Genomic DNA, 16,582 nt, shown 5'->3' with positions numbered 1-16,582 from the left:
ATTTTGAATGAAACGCTTGATTGTTCGATGATCACGCTTCAGAAGCTTTGCAATTTTGAGACTGCTGCATCCCTCTGCAAGATATCTCACTATTTTTGACTTTTCTGAGCCTGTCAAGTCCTTCTTTTGACCCATTTTGCCAAAGGAAAGGAAGTTGCCTAATAATTATGCACACCTGATATAGGGTGTTGATGTCATTAGACCACACCCCTTCTCATTACAGAGATGCACATCACCTAATATGCTTAATTGGTAGTAGGCTTTCGAGCCTATATAGCTTGGAGTAAGACAACATGTATGAAGAGGTTGATGTGGACAAAATACTCGTTTTCCTAATAATTCTGCACTCCCTGTATATATTTTATTACTACCTTAGTTATCTCACTATCTACTGTAGCTGCCAAATGGTCGTGGAATTTTTTAGAACCACTGCTTTTGAAAACCTCGCAATGAAAGTAAAATGAAATTAAAGGGTTTTTCTGCTGAGAAATTTCCCATCAGTGTTTTTTGGTTAATCAAGTGATTTCTCAGAGGTGCTAATATGAAAGCTCTGGTGGAGCTAGCACTTGTTCCACTTACCTGTTCTATTAGATTTGGCATGACAATTTAATCTTACTGGCAGTTTAATCATATTCTATAAAGTCATATGTTTGTAGTGGCTGTCCTGCATTCAAAAAAATAAATTAATAATAATAACAATAATAATAATAATAATAATAATAAAAATCTTCCCAAAATGCTGACTTTAAGTAATTTCATTACATGGCATTTTTCTATGTTAGTTTGCTACATTAGTAGGAACATTCAAATGGGATTTCCTTGACTGGTCTACATTCAGTTTATACGAGCAGATTTTCTCTGATGATTAATTATTTGAATAAGTAAACCTTTGATTTTATATATTTCAGTTGCATTTTCCTCAAAATGATTGCTTCATGTTGAAGATCAACAGATCAGCATCAATATCATATCCCCAATGTCTGTGAAGGTTCTCAGTCATCCAGGTCATTGTAGTCAAAGGAGCTTGCAAAGAAAAGCGTCTGGACTTCTTTAAGTTGCTTGAAGACGTTTCACCTCTCATCCGAGAAGCTTCTTCAGTTCTAAGGTCAAATGGTTTCACCTCTCATCCGAGAAGCTCCCCAATATGACCAAAATACAAAGTCACTGACATTGACTGGTGGTAATAAGTGATGGAAGCAAAAAATAAACTATCTTGGGCTTGACTGACTGACAAGTTAGCAGACCCAACTGCACTGAGATGTTATGATAGGGTCTGCTGTCCTCTCCTGGATATTCCCAGGAAAATATTCTTTTAACTGTTGAATTCCACCTAAAGACAAGTATTTTTTCATGAAGTGAGGGGAGTCACCAATGCTGGGTGAGTCAGTCAACCCTCCTTCAGACAGATAAAGAGGTAGACAGTTTTGTGCAGTTTAGACGTCTACCTGAATTCTTACTGGTTTGATCTCAGATCCCTTTCTGTCTCTGTGAAATGGGCTCCGACTTAATAAATCTGCTGGCTTTGCTTTATTGACCTGCAGCCATTTTTAATGAATTTTTGCAGATTTCCTCATATACAAAATGATAGACGCAGATTAATTAGAGCCTGAAAAGACACAATCATGAAATAGCAAATTTTATACTTGATTGTTTATTTGTGTTGGCTTCATTTCAAATTCTTCTGAATTCAGCTCAAATTTAGCTTGTAAACTATGTGTTAAATGTGTACAGTCAGGCACAATTAATGCCCTCTATTGGCACAATGTGTAAAAGAGTGTGTGTGTGTGTGTGTGTGTGTGTGTGTGTGTGTGTGTGTGTGTGTGTGTGTGTGTGTGTGTGTGAGAGAGAGAGAGAGAGAGAGAGTTATATAAAACTGGGGAATTTGTATTAAGTCTGAAAGAATATACAATGTTGTCAAGGCCAAGCATCTATACTTAAAACACAAAACCTCTAAAAACAGCAAAAATACACTGCCAGAGTCATTTAAAAAAAGCTGATATTACAATATTGAGAAGAACTTACAGGATTAGGCTTCAAATTTCCTTTTTAATAAAGCATATAGGCATCTGTTGATCCTCAAACATCCCTTTGTTATGCTGCTCTAGGATCAGGCTACATAATTCACTAAGCATTTCTTCGCCACTGACATCTATTCACTGTCTATTTGATTTTCTTAACTCTCTGATAGTTTGTGTTTTTGCCCCTTGGCAGATGCCCCCACCAATTACAAGCAAACATTGTTTTGAATTGTAAAATATTTTTATCTCGATACTTAAATAAATATCTATTATCCTCCTAAGACCCGAACTCTTTCATGGCATGCATTTTTAATTTCTCTTTGCTATTTGGGCTGTTTGGGAACTGATTAATGTAAAAACAAAGAATTACCAGAATTATTATTTTTACCTGATTTTTGTTTCTGAGAGAAATGAGATCCACATATGAGGATATTTGCTTTACATTTCGATAGAACAGGGGCAGTATAATGTCCTCATAAGTGGAAATTCAGCTCCTTGTAGAGCAAAATTTTGTATTTTGGTCTAGACATCCCAAAATGTGATGTCCACATATGTGGATGCCAGGTCCTAGGAGGTAAAATTAACAAAATGTATTTACTATTAGTTGACAACGACAGCAAAACTGTATTAATGGATTTGTGCTATAGCTGAGCCTACACCTGGTCAGCTTATCTGTTATATTAGACTGGACATGGTAAGATCTGCTGTCCCCTCTCTATCCATAACATATTAAATTACTTTGTGCCAACCTATTTACACATGAACCATGGCATAACCAGCTATTAAGCTGTTTTTTGTTTTGTTTTTTTACAAAACAACAATTGGAATGAGTTAATGAGTGATGCACTAGATGGCTTTAACATTGAAAATAATTCTACAAAGTTATAACCCACCCTACAATCTGCCCTGCGTGTGATTTGGTTGTGTTTACGAGGTTAGGTTGACACATGAGGTTGTTTTTCCCTTACTCTATTTTAATTTCAAGTTCTCTATTGTTATTTTCTTTTATTGCATTATTTTATGCACACAAAACTCTTCCATTTTTGTAAATACCCAGCTGCGACTGCTAAAGTTGTAAGCTGTATAAAATAAAGTCCTTTCTGATTTTGATTGTACAGGGAGTGCAGAATTATTAGGCAAATGAGTATTTTGTCCACATCATCCTCTTCATGCATGTTGTCTTACTCCAAGCTGTATAGGCTCGAAAGCCTACTACCAATTAAGCATATTAGGTGATGTGCATCTCTGTAATGAGAAGGGGTGTGGTCTAATGACATCAACACCCTATATCAGGTGTGCATAATTATTAGGCAACGTCCTTTCCTTTGGCAAAATGGGTCAAAAGAAGGACTTGACAGGCTCAGAAAAGTCAAAAATAGTGAGATATCTTGCAGAGGGATGCAGCAGTCTCAAAATTGCAAAGCTTCTGAAGCGTGATCATCGAACAATCAAGCGTTTCATTCAAAATAGTCAACAGGGTCGCAAGAAGCGTGTGGAAAAACCAAGGCGCAAAATAACTGCCCATGAACTGAGAAAAGTCAAGCGTGCAGCTGCCAAGATGCCACTTGCCACCAGTTTGGCCATATTTCAGAGCTGCAACATCACTGGAGTGCCCAAAAGCACAAGGTGTGTAATACTCAGAGACATGGCCAAGGTAAGAAAGGCTGAAAGACGACCACCACTGAACAAGACACACAAGCTGAAACGTCAAGACTGGGCCAAGAAATATCTCAAGACTGGTTTTTCTAAGGTTTTATGGACTGATGAAATGAGAGTGAGTCTTGATGGGCCAGATGGATGGGCCCGTGGCTGGATTGGTAAAGGGCAGAGAGCTCCAGTCCCACTCAGACGCCAGCAGGGTGGAGGTGGAGTACTGGTTTGGGCTGGTATCATCAAAGATGAGCTTGTGGGGCCTTTTCGGGTTGAGGATGGAGTCAAGCTCAACTCCCAGTCCTACTGCCAGTTTCTGGAAGACACCTTCTTCAAGCAGTGGTACAGGAAGAAGTCTGCATCCTTCAAGAAAAACATGATTTTCATGCAGGACAATGCTCCATCACACGCGTCCAAGTACTCCACAGCGTGGCTGGCAAGAAAGGGTATAAAAGAAGAAAAACTAATGACATGGCCTCCTTGTTCACCTGATCTGAACCCCGTTGAGAACCTGTGGTCCATCATCAAATGTGAGATTTACAAGGAGGGAAAACAGTACACCTCTCTGAACAGTGTCTGGGAGGCTGTGGTTGCTGCTGCACGCAATGTTGATGGTGAACAGATCAAAACACTGACAGAATCCATGGATGGCAGGCTTTTGAGTGTCCTTGCAAAGAAAGGTGGCTATATTGGTCACTGATTTGTTTTTGTTTTGTTTTTGAATGTCAGAAACGTATATTTGTGAATGTGGAGATGTTATATTGGTTTCACTGGTAAAAATAAATAATTGAAATGGGTATATATTTGTTTTTTGTTAAGTTGCCTAATAATTATGCACAGTAATAGTCACCTGCACACACAGACATCCCCCTAAAATAGCTAAAACTAAAAACAAACTAAAAACTACTTCCAAAAACATTCAGCTTTGATATTAATGAGTTTTTTGGGTTCATTGAGAACATGGTTTTTGTTCAATAATAAAATTATTCCTCAAAAATACAACTTGCCTAATAATTCTGCACTCCCTGTATTGCTACTCTAAGACGTAGTCTCTACAGAAGTGTATTCTGTAAACACAGCTACTACACATTAAATACAATACCTTTAGGAACCTTACTGATTTATAAATCCTGATCATGGCTCTGAATAAAAGCTAAAGTGGCCTTTCACTTCCCAATGTATTCTGTTAAACACTACATCACTGGACACATGGTTATGACCCTGAATGAAACTAAAAACTTCAAAATAACAATAACATCAAGGAACTTAAACAAGAAGGAGCAGCTAATATTTATTTTTTTAAAAAAGGTGTAAGCTGACGTAAGGCTCTGTAACAAATGGGTAAACTGAAACAGGCAGCTTTATTGCTGTAATATTCAGAAAACTCAACAAAATACAAAAATTCAAAAACTCAGGCAAGGGAAAAAGTTAGAAGCTAGGGCACTGCTGAACTTGCACACAAACTCCACACAACTTCATTCACCGCTTCCCTCCAAACAGACAGGGGCTGCCCATTCTGCCACTGGAAACAGCAGTTCCTCCTCTGAGGAGCTTGCTGTCCAGAGGAGTCGGGTGGAAGGCGAGGCAATGGAAAGCTGACAGACAAATAGGTAAGTGGTGAAAAATTGCTGATCTTCGGCTGCAGCAGTGAGTCATAGAGCTTGTGCAACTCGGAATGAGGAAGCCCCAATAAACAGGATGAAGGATTGCAGCGGAGTGAGGCTGCAGGTCACCCAAACAAACTCCCCCGCCAACATAAGCCACGCCTTCCCAAGTGTGAAGCAGATAAGATAAGATAAGATAAGATAAGATGACCTTTATTAGTCCCACAGGTGGGAAATTTGTTTTGTTACAGCAAAAGTGCAAAGTTATGTAGCAGAAATTAGAAAACACTGGAATGCAATAAAATAAAATAAAATAAAATACTATATACAATAGAATAAAATAGAATACAATAGAATAATATATACTATAGAATAAAATAGAAATACAAATGCTATATACAACTGAGTAAGAAAATACAAAAGTACAACTTTGTCAGAAGAAGAATTGTACAAGAATTGCACATATAGCAGTCTTATTGCACGTGTGAGGGTTTGATCAGCTGCAAAAGTCTTTGTTGTGGAGTCTGACAGCAGTGGGGAGGAAAGACCTGCGAAATCTCTCCGTCCCACACTGTTGATGCCGCAGTCTCCCACTGAAGGAGCTGCTCAGTGCTGTCAGAGTCTCTTGCATGGGGTGGGAGATGTTGTCCAACAGGGATGGTAGCTTAGCCGCCATTCTCCTGTCACTCACCACCTCCACTGGGTCCAGACGGCATCCTAGAACAGAGCTGGCCCTTCGGATCAGCCTGTTCAGTCTCTCCCTGTCCCCAGCAGAGATGCTGCCGCCCCAGCAGACCACACCATAGAAGATGGCTGAGGCCACCACAGAGTCATAGAAGATCTTCAGGAGTGGGCCCTCTACTCCAAACGACCTGAGTCTCCGCAGCAGGTACAGTCTGCTCTGCCCTTTCCTGTAGAGGGCGTCTGAGTTATGAGTCCAGTCCAGTTTGTTGTTCAGGTGAACACCAAGGCACCTGTAGCTGTCCAGCAGCAGGGAACAGGAGCTGGTAAGCGGTAAGGCTGGAGAGTGAGCGGCAAAGCAACTTTGGGGAACCCCTAGGGACAATTGAAAGATAACCCATGCTCCAGGGCCCGCCAGAATTCCCCCCTCCTAGAACCCGCAGTGGGGTTTTGAGGTCTTCCAAAGTCCGCTCAGTCCATTTCTGGTCATGTCATTCTGTCAGGGTTTGGTATGGCAGGCAAGGTAAGGACACAAATTCAGGACTTGCAGACACGGCTAAACATCAGGTTTAAGTTTAGCCACACACACAAAAAAAGGATGACACAGAACTCACAAGAAACACAGAAACACAAAGCTTGAATTGTCAACATGACAGAGAACAGAGGAGATGCAGACAATATATACACACACAAGAGAGATTAGAGATTAGGGCAGAGTGGACATACCTGGGCACACAGCTGAACAGAATCAGACTGTCAAAATAAAACAGGAAGTAACATGCACATAATGAGATTCAGATTAAGACACCTGGGCTTGATACCTGGACTGGGGATAAACAGACATGGAGACATGACCAGGGAGACTGAAGAAAAAAAATACGGAGAGGAGACTAGGACAGGCATGAACATACCAAAAACTATAATTACAAACACAGAGGGTGTGGAAAGTAACATGCTCAGGAACTAGAATATAATTAACTTATACTTTCTAAGAAGTTAATAACAAGTCCAAAACAAAACTCACAAACTGAGTCTGTCAGGACCATGACAGAGCATGCATCGTGATACTCTCCAAAACACATTTCTTTGCCCTTATAAACATGAAGTATGTGCATTTTAAAACAAAAAAATATTCAAATGTCACCAAAATGAACTTCTGTTTAAAAAACAGTATTTTTTTTTTTTTTTTGCAGTTTTGACTATACAAAGCGATCGTGGCTCAAGAGTTGGCAGTTTGTCTTGTATTTAGAAGGTTGCCAGTTCGAGCCCCAGCTCCGACAGTCTCGGTTGTTGTGTCCTTGGGCAAGACACTTTACCCATTGCCTACTGGTGGTGGTCAGAGGGCCCGGTAGCGTCAGTGTCCGGCAGCCTCGCCTCTGTCAGTGCAGCTGTGGCTGCAATGTAGCATGCCATCACCAGTCTGTGGATGGGTGGATGACTGAATGTAATGTAAAGTGCTATACAAATACAGGCCATTTAAATACATCATTTTAATTTGCCTGGTATTAATGGCATAGAAACAGGATTGCTTTGTTCTAAACCTCCTGTTCAGTGGAGCTGCATTGTATCCTACACAGATTATTATTACTAATTTAATCAAAATAATATATTCAAGGTTACATGATATTAGACTGTGATCAGCACCAGCTGGAGCCTTGATAACAGAACATGTAAAGCAAGTGGAAAGCTGGTGAATCAAACAAATTCCGCAGCATTCCATGTGCAGCAGACTGAACTACAAAATACTAAAATGCCTTGATGGATGACATTTAGCTACCGTAAGTTTAGGACGATGGGGGGACTCTGTCTTTCTCTTACTGTCTCTATCTATCTGGCTGTCTCTCTGCATTTTCTGGGTCTTTGCTCTGACACAATTACAGTTCAGCTCCTATCAACTCCCTGGATGCACCACTGCACTGCAGGAATGGATGGACACGCACACACACACACACTCTTTTTGCTAGACATACTAGGGTGCAATTTACAGTTGATTTTTTAAACATTATATTCTTAAGCCTGAAAATGACATAAAATAAACGTAGGAAAGCTTAAATCATTTAAAAAATCTATTTTTATAGTATTTGTCAAATACGTACGAAGCAATGAATCCTTTCTGAATAACTACCTTCAGCATTTAAATTTATACCCCAGGCTGCTGTCTTCAAGACAAGACACATCGGGTTCATGAGTATGGTATTTAGACCCAATAACCAAATAGCACCCATATAAATATAAATGGGTGCTTGTTTTCTTTTTCCAACTTTCAGTGCTAGCAACTTCTTATAATACCATTAGTTGCCTTTACCTAACCAGTCCTCTAACTGCAGCAGATCTGAAAAGCTCTCATGATGAAAGAGCCAAATGAAACCAGTGAAAATGCTGTTCAAATACCCATTTTTATAAAGAACTTGTTCTTGCACATATATATGTATCTATATGTAAGCTGGCTGATTCAGATAACAGTTCAAGTAAAAAAACACCAGCTAGTAGCATTGCTAATGATAACCTAGACCCGCAACCCAAAATGTGTAGCCTATGAAACTTTTTCAGTAATAAAATGTTGGATGAAAGCATTTGGAATTTCAAGTTCAAATGTGCAATTCCAGTTGAACTTTCATTTCCCTGTTTTCCCCATATACATTAAAAGCGTGGCATGCAGGTACTTTTACAGAAAGGATAGCTGAGACTATAGCTCCCCCACCCAGCAACCTCCAAAAAAGACGAGCTTAAACTTCTAAAATAAAGTATTTATTCTTTAGAGAAATATTCCTCAATAGTGTTATGTGGTTCAAAGTAGTACTAACATTGATGGATAATGTTGAGCTTATTTTAAACACTTTATATCTTGTGTAATTTACAGTGATTTATCATAGTCTATAAAATCATATCTTTGTAGTTCAAGTTCAAGTTCAAATTTTATTTGCCACATGCAGTGGCAGGTTGCCCTGCAGTGGAATGAACCCGCCCCCCATACACACACAACACAGACATCGCATGGGGATACAAGTCAGAGAACAGTTGCATTACAGAAAAAACACTGAAATGTACACTACAATGGGAAAGTACAAGAGGAAAAAAAGAGACCTCTACTCATGCTGGGCTATAGGAGGACAGCATGAGAACAGGAAACAAAAAAACTCCTCTGCACAGAAAGCACATAAATGTCCACAGTACAACATTATACAGCACGTGACCAGGGTTGGGTAGGGGATGAGGAGTAATCCCAGGCAACACAGCAGCCATCCTGCCACTGCGCCGACTCTCCAGCGCGGGCCGAGACCCGCCTCGTGTTCCCAGGAGGCAACAAGCATCGAAGGCATTGGAAGGGGAGGGGGGATGTGTGAGTGCTTATCAGTGTAAGTGTATGTGTGTGCGTGTCCATAGTTCAGCTGAGACGGTGTCCTCCGCCCTATCAGGCTAAGTAAACAGTCTACCAGCCAACCCAGGTGGCCTTGCATAGAGTGAATAGTGGATGTCCTGTGAGGACCACAACAGCTGCTGCCCTCTGGGCATGACAAGCCATTGTTAACAGGATAGTGACACGGCCATGAAAATGCTTGCTCATACAGATCCAGTGGCTCCACTGTCAAGCTGCGTTAATTCTGCTTCCAGAGACAATAGCTAACTGCAACCACTAGATGGCAGTGAAGTAAAGGATGGATGCAAGACAGATCGTTTTTATGACAGACTGGTGTTTGAGATGAAAGGTGAGAGATGACTTTACTTTGTATATTTTAATTGATGTCTGTTTTTATTTATGCAATCACTACCTTGCTTCCCCTTAAACAATTTCACTGATTATGAAACAATATAAACAATAATAAACGGGCCAGATCTAAGCCTGTGCTACACTGGCTGAATCTGTCATGTATTAGTATAGAGGACAAGAGTCCTAAAAGCAATTAATTTGTCATTCTACTTCTGTGCACTTAAATAGGGAATGTGACCTGGGTTTAAACCATTGTGAGAAAGGTTAGTTTTACCCCACTGATGATGCTGGCAAGGACTCCAGACCATCACAGACTACAGGACCACCAAACCCTCCCCCGCATCCTCTGATGTCTCCTTCCTCAACGAGCTCAACAACTTTTATGCTCGTTTTGAGCGAGGGAACCCCACAACCACAACCAAAGCAGACGTGACGCCAGACCACCAACCTCTGACTCTCTCCCCCACCGATGTAGGAGCGGTGCTGAGCAGGATCAATGTCCACAAGGCTGCAGGTCCTGATGGCATCCCCGGGCGTGTTCTCAGAGCGTGTTCTGGGGAGCTTGCAGGAGTGCTGACAGACATATTCAACCTGTCCTTGGCCCACGCTGTGGTACCGGCCTGCTTCAAATCCACCTCCATCGTCCCGATACTCAAAAACTCCAACCCATCTTGCCTCAATGACTACCGCCCAGTAGCACTCACCCCCATTATCACTAAGTGCTTAGAGCAGCTGGTCCTAGCACACTTCAAATCCTGTCTCCCCCCCACCCTGGACCCCCACCAATTCGCATACCGCCAGAACAGGAGCACAGAGGATGCGGTCTCCATCGCACTGCACTCTGTCCTCTCACACCTGGACAACAACAACACCTACGCCAGAATGCTGTTTATAGACTTCAGTTCAGCATTCAATACAATCCACCCCTCACAGCTCATCAGGAAACTGACAGACCTGGGCATCAGTTCCCTCATCTGCAAATGGTTACTGGACTTCCTGACCAACCGCCCCCAACATGTCCGGCTGGATAACCACTGCTCATCTACAATCACGATGAACACCAGTGTACCACAAGGCTGTGTGATGAGCCCTTTCCTCTACTCCCTCTTCACCCACGACTGCAGACCTGCTGATGGTTCCAACACCATCATTAAGTTTGCAGATGACACCACGGTGATTGGCCTCATCAGTGACAACGATGAGGCCGCCTACAGGGAGGAGGTGGATCGTCTGGCTGAGTGGTGCGACACAAACAACCTGCTGCTTAACACCGAGAAGACCAAGGAGCTCATCGTGGACTACAGGAGGAATGCTGACCCACATCCACCCATCCACATTAAGGGGACGGCTGTGGAGCGTGTGAGCAGCTTCAAGTTCCTGGGAGTCCACATCTCCGAGGATCTCACCTGGACGACCAACTGCTCCAAGCTGGTCAAGAAGGCTCACCAGCGCCTCTTCTTCTTGAGGACTCTGAGGAAGAACCACCTGTCCTCAGACATCCTGGTGAACTTCTATCGTTGCACCATCGAGAGCATCCGGACCAACTGTACAACAGTCTGGTACGTGAACTGCTCTGCCTCGGACCGGAAGGCATTGCAGAGGGTCGTGAAAACTGCCCAGCGCATCGCCGGAGCACCACTTTCTGCCATAAAAGACATCTACAGGAAGCGGTGTCTGAAAAGGGCTGGGAAAATCATCAGAAACCCCAGTCACCCATCACATGGACTCTTCACCCTCCTGCCCTCTGGGAGGCGCTACAGGAGCCTCCGGACTAAGACCACCAGGTACCGGAACAGCTTCTTCCCCACAGCTGTCAGACTCCTGAACTCTGCCTCCTGATATCTGACCCATGTTAACACATGGACTGAACACACACACTCACAATGGACAACTGTACCCTCAAACACACAATAATAACATGGACTGAACCACCACTCACAACCACTAGCACTTTATATAGCCTCTGTAGAAATTATCCACATATCTCACTTATCTTAACTGCACTACTGTATAGCTCTGTAAATAATCATTCTGTACATACGATAATTTTTAACCCCACAACTGTTTACAACTTGCATAGTTCCCATTTCTGTATAGCTGTATATCTCAGATTTCTGTAAAGTTATTTATTTCATATTCTGTATAGTTTTTCATATTTATAGCCTGTTCATATCCTGTACATAGCTTGTACTCACTACAGCCTGTACATACCTATAGTTATTGTCACGGCGAGTGAAAAGAGCCGTGTAGAAAAGGAAAAGGAGGATCCAAACGCAGGCAGTCGTGAAGGTGTAAAGGTGATTTATTGAACACAAAAAGAGAGGCAAACGGCAAAACGGAGAACTAAACTATACTGGGACAACTAAACTACTGAGCCCGAACACGAACCTGAACATAAAGGAAGGAAGACGATGGTACATGATGATGACGGCAGGGAACACACGGATGAAACATGGTGGATACGCAGACGGACCAGCAACTACAATGACAGAGGACATGACTTAAATACACACAGAGAAACACAGGGGAATTACACACAGGTGGTGGACACAGCTGGGAATAATCAACAAGACGAGACAGAGGTAAAACTGAACACACTCACATGAGACGCAGACCTTCACAATAAAACAGGAACAAGAAACCATCACACTAAGACGCAGACTCGACATAGAGAGACAGACAGAAAATGACACATGAAACTAAACCCACACAAAACATGAGGGCACAAATCTTAAACCCAAATAAACAGAAACATGGAACTCTAACAATAATAATAACTGCATAACTGAGAGTTGACTGTTAAATTACTTCATATTTTTCATTACTTTTGTAATTTATGCCGTTTCAAGCACAAAAAACAGTTTGAAACTGATAAACCTATAACATCACATATCAGTTTGTTTTCTACTGTTTTCCTGCAAAAGCATCCTACCGGTGGCTCAGAAACCTGCCTGTACATTTGGACTGGATCCATCTCTAGGACAAAACTTGTTAAAAGTTTTAAAAATAAGATCAAATTATGATCATTATCACTCCATGTGATTACATGGTGTGTCTCTTGTTTCTAAAAGTCCCTCCCCTCTTGTCTATTCCAACACATCTCCAGTTCCTCTCCCTCCGCATCCATCCTTATCTGTTATGCTTTGGTGTAATGGTTTGTTCTAATGTGATCTAGGCCATAGTAACAACAACAACACACACACAGACACACAGATAAACACACGCACGGATAGTATCAGTAGTGCAAAGGTCAGACAGATGGTCAAGCTAACAAACAGCAGGGGAACAACAATGTGTAAATGCCATACACACAATATGCACATTACACTGAGATGATTAATGAATATCTCTCACAGTGTTCCTATTGTATTTCTTGTACAATAAATGTCATTCTTTGGCATCCTTGAGTATTTTACCACAATTTTAATCCACTGTCTTCTTCCTGGAATCTTTTTACAGTATTGCAAGTAGTCTTCACTGATAGAGTTTGCGCTTTCATCATTCAAATCACGTTATCATTTTATCACTTGAGATCATGTCAGCTCCAGAACACTGTGAAGTGGACGATTTTATGCATTGTTCTTTGCGCTTTGATGGGTGGCTGTAGCTCAGGTGGTAGAGCAGGTCAGCTGCTAACCAGAAGGTTGGTGGTTTGATCCCAGTCTGCATGCCAAATTTTCTTGGGCAAGATACTAACCCCATGTTGCTCTCCAATGTGTATGAATGCTAGATAGAGCACTTAAGAGCTTAGAAGAAGTGAATGGGTAAGCGCTTTAAGTGCTCAGACAGAGTAGAAGAGAGCTATATAAGATTATTTTATTTATTTGTATTTATTATTACTCTTAATTGGTTCTGTGAAGGACTTTGGCATACCTCTGGTTTTTATATGTGCTATATAAATAGGACTGTATTGTATTGTATTTTTATACTCCTATTCATGAAAGCCAAAGCAGTGGTATAAGAGACTTTCATCAAATAACCTAGAATCAGTTTGAGGACATTAACAGCAAAAGAAATGACAAATGACTCAACAAAAGTTATGTCATTTTCTGACATTACAAGCAGGGTTTGTTCCACACACTACGCTGAACAGCATGTTTTCCATCCAAATTCAACCCCAATCATAAATCTAAACAATACTGTCCAGGAGCAGAAGAAGGTCTCACTCTGACAAATCAGAGGACAGGAAACTGACTCCTCAGCAATTTTTGTTAGCTGAACTTTGTCTTCAGTTTTCAAACCCTTTCAAAATGCAGAGACGTTTCTCTCCTCACAACCCTGCAGCTCTACGCAATTCTCTTACGTCATTACAGAGCCCCCTGCTGTCCACCACGGGAACTGCTACTGGCTGCACACACTGACAGGAGACTATTCACTCACATTATAGTGCTTTAAATGGTTACCTCGTGTGGTATCGCAATTCATAAAGTCTGCTAACCAAAGAAGAATGAAAAGAAAGAGTAATTATGTGTGAAATTAGTGAATATATGCTTGAATATATTTTGGTCTGAAAATAAACATAAAAATATGCCATCATCTCCAAAATCAACGATAGACTCTAAAAATGACATATAACATATAAACTGATAAATTCACAGTGTGGGTCTTTAAAAGTGAACCTCGAATGGCAGTGATGTGAAAACAACGCGAGCTTTATTTAATCAAGAAACATTTGAAGACAAATGTTTCTTGATTAAGAAACAACCCACCCACGGTGGGTTGTGATGCCTCTTTCTAACAGGAGGGGGCAGGAGAGTTTCATATTGATCCTTTAAGTCAACTCTCAAGCCTCAAGACTGTTCATTAAAAACCTGTTCAGTTTTGACACCCCGTTTAAAATCACTCACAGGCATTTAAAATGACATTGTTATATAATGAATTTATGTTACGTTTTAATTGAATGTTAATACTACAGATAGAAGAAAATCAATTATTTCACTTTTATGAGATTTTCAAGGTTTTAAAAGAAAGTCAATTCAAGTCAAAGTCTATTTATGTAGGGGGGAAAACTATTCCAGTATATATGATTTTAAAATAAATAAATAAATAATCCCTGAATCCCCAAATGAACAAAGAACGTACTGCCAACATTGTTCAAGGTTTTTCTCCTGTTATACTGCAAACTTTAAAAAAAAAAAGTTTTACAGTTTTTGTCCAGTGCACTCTTTTCTTGGACTCTTCCCAGTGCCCAAGTCTTGATAGATAACCCTCGTGAAAAGTCAGAGGAAGAGTACTGTATGTTTTTTTTTTCAATGCAAGGTTGTGTAAACAGTAACATAGGGTTAGGGTCTTATCATTTATCAAGGGCATCCGTTATTGATGTTTCACGTTGTTGATGGTCTGACTCTTCCACGAAGTCCTAACTGCAGCTGCAGCCATGTTTCAGCTTACACACAGTAGCACTTCATTTTTTGCTAAAGACCTTCAGTTTGGTTTCTTACTTGTTCAGGTAGTTCCTTACATTTGTAACCATGTTACACTGGACACAAGCCGGGCCAAAACTTTTCACCCAAATTGCATGAAAACGCTGTACAAGATAAACAGGAACTTAATCAGTTTTAAACATTTTTATGGAAGATGATTAAGCCTTGAGGATTAACAACTACTAGTGTTGCTACACTCAGGAGTAGGTGTAGCAACACTAGTAGCTGCTACTGAAGTCTGATGAATTTCCCAAAGTGATATCAACTGAGTTTGCATCAGTTTAAGTTTCAGAGAAATATATGTATTTAAACTACATGGTCACAACTAATGTTGGATGGCCTCCAGTCAACACTGCACTAAAAACAACATGACAAAATCACAGCGTGGGCTCAGGAACAATACACAAATCCAAATTTACATTTTAGCATGCTATAAATATAAATGAGATTCAGAAATGGTGTTGGTTTCTCATTTAACATGTGGTGTCACTGTGTCTTCTGGGCTAAAGAGGATTGTATTTCTGTGAAACAACACCAGATCACATTCTACTCATATTCTGACGACATGGCTCCACAGGTAAAGAGTCCAGATACTAATATTGTCTGCCTGCAGTTCATACTTGTCATCAGCGGAAAATATTTTCCAATGTGAAACCAAAAATAAAGGATACAGAGGTTCCAAATCTGTTGTGTAGTCAAATTCAAAATGAGTGGATTTTTTTTTTAACAAGTATTAAAAAATTGTAGTATTGTAACAAAAGCTTGGGTCCTCTACCAGAATCCTGGAAGTTTGAAGGTCCTGTGTAGTATTGTTCTTGTTCTTAGGACTGCACCCTTCTGAACTTCTGATCTTCTCAGATTAGGTTCCTGGGATCTTGCCACTTGCCCAGCTCGAGGGTCACTGCCTCGAGTGTTCCGATTAACACTGGGGCCATTGTTGTCTTCAAACTCCACATCTTCTCCAGCTCTTTTCTCAGCCCTTGGTATTTCTCGAGCCTGATGTTGCTATCAGTTGGTATAGCTACATCTATCTGCTTGTCCACCACTACAATGTCTGGTTGGTTAGCCATCACCAGTTTGTCCGTCTGTATCTGGAAGTCCCAAAGGATCTTAGCTCGGTCATTCTCAACTGCCCTTTGACCTCGGGACTTCTAGGCCATATTCGGCACAGATGTTCCTGTATACGATGGATGCCACTTGGTTATGTCGCTCCATGTATACCCTGCCTGCTAGCATCTTGCACCCTGCTGTTACGTGATGGATTGTCTCAGGGGCATCTTTACACAGCCTGCACCTGGGGTCTTGCCTGGTGTGATAGACCCCAGCCTCTACTGATCTTATACTTAGAGCTTGTTCCTTTGCTGCCATGATTAGTGCCTTTTCTTTGAGTCCAGCTTTGTCCAGCCACTGGTAGGATTTTTTGATGTCAGCCACTTCTATCATGCAGGGGCCTATCCTACCTTGATGGTTCCTCTTCTTGCTGCTCTTCCTTCTTTC

The sequence above is a fragment of the Aulonocara sp. 'chitande type north' Nkhata Bay genome, linkage group LG18 (genome assembly GCF_057382095.1).
Source record: "Aulonocara sp. 'chitande type north' Nkhata Bay isolate Kocher_YH1m ecotype deep benthic linkage group LG18, A_spYH_male_GT1.1, whole genome shotgun sequence".
In the NCBI taxonomy this organism is placed as follows: domain Eukaryota; kingdom Metazoa; phylum Chordata; class Actinopteri; order Cichliformes; family Cichlidae; genus Aulonocara; species Aulonocara sp. 'chitande type north' Nkhata Bay.
The sequence above is the reverse complement of the archived record's forward strand: the minus strand, read 5'-3'. Positions refer to the sequence as shown.